The sequence below is a fragment of the Oncorhynchus kisutch genome, linkage group LG29 (assembly GCF_002021735.2).
Source record: "Oncorhynchus kisutch isolate 150728-3 linkage group LG29, Okis_V2, whole genome shotgun sequence".
Classification (NCBI taxonomy): Eukaryota; Metazoa; Chordata; class Actinopteri; order Salmoniformes; family Salmonidae; genus Oncorhynchus; species Oncorhynchus kisutch.
Window position 1 is genome coordinate 29,134,295 of NC_034202.2, and position 6,325 is coordinate 29,140,619.

A 6,325-nucleotide genomic window follows, 5' to 3' on the forward strand; every position below is an offset into this window, starting at 1 on the left:
GATATCCTGTTTCATATCTCTAAGGGCATAGACTACACTGGACACATTTTATTTAACAGCACAGTTATTCTGCCCTCCTGTGGGTCACAGAGTAAGAGTGGTGTATCAGCAGAAATACAGTTTCAACGTAACGTTACACTTCCCAGCGTGGGAGCTAAACAGATACAGGACCACTTTCTCCACACAGTATCACCACTAGCGTCTTTGCTCCTCCGACTATTAGGTTTCGTTATCAGCCTATTACACAACTCATGGTGATGCTTGACACAGTTAACATGACATAATAAACAAAAATGTTGAGTTCACAACACTGAGTTGTGCTAAATCCATGTACAAACTGTGCCTTCCTGTATTAAACTTATGCAGCAAAAATAAAAGTATTCTATTCTACTGAGCCATTTACTTTATGTTCCTATTCTTATATTTGTGTTATTTCTTATTGTTGTTCCATTGTGGAGAAGGAACCTGCCAGTAAGCATTTCATTGGATGGTGGGTACCATGCGTATCCTGTACATACGACTATTAATGCGACTCATACAGGAGTTTCCTGTGTAAACTTACTGAAAATGCAAAGTCCCTTCCAATACTCACTGCATGGGGTTATGACTTGTTATGCAAATTGGACTAGAAAGACAAACTGACTCATTACAACAGTCTGTGTGGCCGGCATTTCTAACATAGCATTGTGATGTCTAGCTCTCTCTGGTTTAAGCTCATTTAAACACTGGCTATTCCCAGAGAGCCACACACTCCCACATCCAATGTGTTGCTGCATCCTGAGAACCACTAAATCTTCTACTCTTGCTCCCTCTCTCTTCTCCAGATCTCCTCTCACTCTTTCTCCAGATCTCCTCCTCTCTCTCTCTCTCGCTCTTCCACAGATCTCCTCTCTCTCTCTCTTTCGCTCTTCCACAGATCTCCTCTCTCTCTTCCACAGATCTCATCCTCTCTCTCTCTCTCTTCCCCAGATCTCCCCTCACTCTCTCTCTCTCTCCCCCCCTCCAGATCTCCTCCTCTCTCGCTCCTCCAGATCTCTTCCCTCATTCACTCTCTCTCTTCTAGATCTCCTCCTCTCTCTCTCCTACAGATCTCTTCCCTCGCTCTCTCTGTCTCCTCCAGATCTCCTCGCGCTCTCTCTCTCTCCTCCAGATATTCTACTCTCTCTCTCCACCAATCTCCTTCTCTCTCTCCTCCAGATCTCTCGCTCTCTCTCTCTCCTCCAGATCTCCTCCTCACTCTCTCCTCCAGATCTCTTCCCTCGCTATCTCTCTTCTCAGCTCTCCTTCTCGCTCTCCCTCTCCTCCAGATATTCTCCTGTCTCTTTCAGATCTCCTCCTCCAGATCTCCTCTCTCTCTCCTCCAGCTCTTCTCCTCCATCGCCATCTCTCCTCCAGATCTCCTCCCTAGCCAACTCTCATCCAGATATTCTCCTCTCTCCTCCAGATCTCCTCCCTTGCTCTCGCTCTCCTCCAGATATTCTCCTCGCACTCTCGCTCCTCCAGATATTTCCCTCTCTTTCCTCCAGATCTCCTCTCTTTCTCCTCCAGATCTCATCCTGTCCCTCTCCTCCAGATCTCCTCCTCTCCCTCTCTCCTCCAGATCTCTTCCTCTCCCTCTCTCTCTCTCCCCTCCAGATCTCCTCCTCTCTCTTGCTCTCTCCTCTAGATCTCCTCCTCTGTCGCTTTCGCCTCCAGATCTCCTCCTCTCGCTATTCTCTACCAGTTCTCCTCCTCTCGCTATTCTCCTCCAGATCTCCTCCTCTCGCTATTCTCCTCCAGAACTCCTCCCTCGCTCTCTCTCTCCTCCAGATATTCTCCTCGCTCTCTCTCTCCTCCAGATATTTTCCTCTCTTTCCTCCAGATATCCTCCTCTCCCTCTCTTTCTCCCCTCCAGATCTCCTCCTCTCCCTCTCCTTCTCTCTCCTTCTCCTCTTCTCTCGCTCTCTCCTCCAGATCTCCCCCTCCTCTCTCGCTATCTTCCTCTCCTTGTCTCTCTCTCTCCCCTCCAGATCTCCTCCTCTCTCTTGCTCTCTCCTCCAGATCTCCTCCTCTCGCTATTCTCCTCCAGATCTCCTCCTCTCACTATTCTCCTCCAGATCTCCTCCCTCGCTCTCTCTCTCCTCCAGATATTCTCCTCGCTCTCTCTCTCCTCCAGATATTTTCCTCTCTTTCCTCCAGATCTCCTCCTCTCCCTCTCTCCCTCCTCCAGATCTCCTCCTCTCCCTCACTCTCTCTCCTCCAGATCTCCTCCTCTCTCTCTCTCCTCCAGATCTCCTCCTCTCCCTCTCTCCTCCAGATCTCCTTCTCTCCCTCTCTCTCTCTCCTCCTCCTCCCTCACTCTTTCCTCCAGATCTCCCCCTCTCCCTCTCTCCTCCAGATCTCCTCCTCCTCTCTCTCTCGCTCTCCTCCTCCTCTCTCGCTATCTTCCTCTCCTTGTCTCTCTCGCTCCCCTCCAGATCTCCTCCTCTCTCTTGCTCTCTCCTCCATATCTCCTCCTCTCTCGCTATTCTCCTCCAGATCTCCTCCTCCCGCTATTCTCCTCCAGATCGCCTCCTCTCGCTATTCTCCTCCAGATCTGTTCCTTTTCGCTATTCTTCAGATCTGTTCCGTCTACGTGGCTTCTAAGCAGCCTCTCAGGATTCATAATGACTTGCAGTATATTTGGGCTGTTATTCTCTGTTTTTAATAGGTACCCTTTCAGATACCCTTTGTCAATCAACTGTTAGTGCTGCTTGTTTTCTTCAGCCATTTCCAATGTTCACTCTTCCTGGATTTTAACATTATCCTTCTGGATATAAATACAATCAATCTCAAGTGTTTCCTCAAGAAAATAGCACAGTGAACCACATGGGATTTCAACCATAATGCCTTGTATTCCACATAATGCTTTGTATTATTGTCATGTGCACATGGGAACCTACGGCATAAAGCAAATCATTCCAGTTAGTAAGCAAAGTTCAACAGAGCCAAAGCCCCAGAATGAAATACATAAAGCAGTGATCCCTGAAGGTGTAGAGAAACAAATATCTCAACAGTGACCTTCTTTCCTCTTCGTCATCCAGGGAAGCGATCTCTGTTTGGCTGTATGTGCAGCTGGCATGCGGCTGAGTCACGCGTCAGGCCTGATTAAAAGCAGCAGTGCTCTCCGGGCAGGGCCCATTTCTCTGGCAGGGCCAGGAGTGCAGTGGGCCAGGGCCACTGTGCTCAGTCTGTAGACATGACCTTGGTGGGGCATGATGGAGAAGGAGACACACAAGCCAGAGTGACACATGGTGTTTATAACCCCGCCAACTCACACACACACCACACGCACGTCATCTCCAATTAAGCTCATCATTACCTCAAGCACTACTCCCTGTCTCCTTCAATGCATATTGACTGATATGCTTTGACTGAAACATTTCTGAAGAGAATCAAATCTACTTACAAACCAAATACTGCTGCATTAGTTAAGTCTCTACAGCTGTCATTCAAATAATACAATTATATCAAGAATGTACATGATGAAAAAAGGCTATCCAGTAGCTTACATTAAAAAAAAACAAATTGCGTAAATATATATATTTATTTTATCCCTCAACGGGCTGAGTTTTCCTCATTATGAATACATCAGAAACAGTTCCAGAGCGATGAAGGCACCACTCTGTCGACTGTGATGTGACAGAGAAAATAACATCAGCTCTAATGCATCACAGATCTGGAGCATGAAGCAACCATGTTTCTTAGGACAACAGACGGTGCAATGTTCACTGCAGTAACATCCTTAGAGTGGTAAAGTAAAGACATCCAGCAGCTTCCCACATACAACCTGTTGCTTAGAAATACGCTTTGTTCAAAGGCTGGGACATACAGCACAGGGGTGCTGTCCACAAGTGTGGTGCTGAAATGAGATATTCACCGTACGGCAAACGAAAGAGAGACCAGTCTTTCTACCCCCTCCATCATACATTCACATTTGAATCATTTAGCAGTTGCTCTTCAAACCAGAAACCTTTCGGTTACTGGCGCAACGCTCTTAAATGCTAGGCTACTTGCCATCCCTTCACTGATAACTCATTTCCATTAACATGTAATGGTCTAATGGCCAGTGGCAATCAACAAGGTAATCTCTGTCACGTCTACACTGTTAATTTGCTCCCTTCTCACGGCAATTAAAACACTAGCACCAGGTCGAGAAGACATTAGTGGCACTGTGAGAAAGAGAAGGAACATGGGAGAAGGAATCCAACAGTCATCCTGGTCCTTCCAGAGCCACCTCCTCACATGCTCTATATGGAATTGTATGGCACATCCAGATTATGGGATTGTTGTGTTGTTTTTATACTCAAGCTGCCCTTCTGGTCAGGCCTCTCTCCTAAAAAGGGATATGATTTTTCATCTCAAGTGATAAATGGCTAAAGAAAGGATCAACACAAACAACAATATGTAATTGTGGGTATAAGAAGCTTCCTCTGTATCCGATAGGCTACCTCTTTACTCTGTTTGAACAGGGCTGATTATCAGATAGCTGTAGGCTACGTTTGACCACTAATCAGATGGTCCAGAAAGACAAAAATCAAACAAATCCTATCTGTAAGCTATTTAAACATAACATGTAATCAGTCTGCTTGATCACCCTTGGAGGCTAATCGGTCAGTGCGCTGCAGTTCCAAGTCTGAGTGAGTGAGGCCGTTTGCTGGATCAGTTTGACCACTGGGGTGTCAGGTGCAGGTGTGATGATTCTACGTCATGTGAACAAACAAAAAAAAAGAGAGAAAGATATTGTTTATTTCACTTTTGTTTATGATCTAGTTCACTTGCATTGGCAATGTAAACATATGTTTTCCATGCCAATAAAGCCCTTTGAATTGAGAGAGAGCGAGCTGTGGACAGTTGGTAATAAAGCGCATCACACTAGGACACCTCTACCGGCTGACAGTAAGGTGCCGATGGTGTGTTACCCTTAACAGGGAGCTGAGAAGATACACCACCAGAGGCCTGAAGTGGCCTTATGTGTTTAAGTTCAGTTACTTCTCACAGACAGGGAGATGCCCCCAGGTGTGTGAGTGTGAGAGAGTCTCACCAATGTCTGGATCAGAAGCTTACTTCATTCCAGAGGAAACAAATGCGATGAAATGACAAAAATGGTCATGATTATACTCTACATTATTGGAGGGACTGTGCATCGCCTAAAACACAGAGCACCACCTTGACATTAGTTTCGCCAAATGTAAAACTGGCCAGTTGCCTACATCTGCTTATAGGCTACTACACGTAATAACGTCTAATTCACACTATTCACCATTGCGCGATGTGAGCCAGCAAACAAGCTAAATCTGCGGGCAAGCTTGCCAAGCCACTACTACCCGCATGCACTAAAGCGACTTTATGCTCTCATAGATATATATATATTTATGTCTATGAGTTTGACTGTCCTCTCCCCTCAATTGATGCTGCTCTAAGCCAGTCAATACATAAAGAAACGGAATGACTCCGAGAAGCTTCATTTATAGCATAAATATAACGCATGTCCTATTACTTGACGACAGACAATGATTATTTAATGATTGGAAAGCAGGATATGTGTAGGCTAGTGCAGACAATCACAGGTCTGATGATAGCGAGAGATCCGTCCTGCAAAATCAAACCACGGTTCAGAGTCTACAGATACAAGATTTACTGAAGCACATGGAACAATATGTCAATGTTTATTTTCGAAGTCATTCCCCAGAGAAATGTGCAGTGGTCTCACCTGGGCATTATTCTGTGCTCCAACACCCGATAGAAAGACAACGTTCGTGGCAGAATTCCTGCGGTCTTTTGAATATTTACATGGAGGTGATATGCTGCAGACTTCTTCGTCTTCCGGGAGGACAGACTTCAGACTCACATGCCGTTATGAGCCCAGCCGATCCACCTGCATCCCCGCATTAGACAATGGTTGTCTTCCTACGCCGCACTGAAGGTAGCAGCATCAATCCCCGTACTCACCGGTGCTGATTGTTCCGTATATGGTTGAGGGCGCGGTCAGCAGCAGTTGACCAATCATTTGCACTCCCAATGAAACTTACATGTGCGTTGCCATGGAGGACAAATCACACCGTTAATGGGTTCAAGCTGTTATCTGATCAAATATAGGCACAGCATTGGAACATTTTGAGAGCATTATTGTAACCACCAAATATATTGATTAACTCAAGCTGTTATGACGGTGGCAACTTTCAGCATGAGCATTTTGAATATAACTTCACCAAACCTTTTCATTGTTCCTTTTTAAATGTTTCATGTTATGTAGCCTATTTCACATGCAACATACTCTGGCCTTCATGCATGTAGATGCTACACA

General features: G+C 45.8%; 1 protein-coding gene across 1 annotated transcript in view; it reads right to left on the reverse strand.

Moving 5' to 3' along the window:
- Positions 1–5,962, reverse strand: part of LOC116358254 (neurexin-2) — a 69,338-nt gene extending 63,376 nt beyond the window's left edge. The window contains exon 1 of the mRNA XM_031809067.1: positions 5,732–5,962. The gene's annotated coding sequence lies outside the window, so the exon portion shown is untranslated. The remainder of the gene's footprint in view (positions 1–5,731) is intronic.
- Between the last annotated feature and the right edge of the window lie 363 nt (positions 5,963–6,325).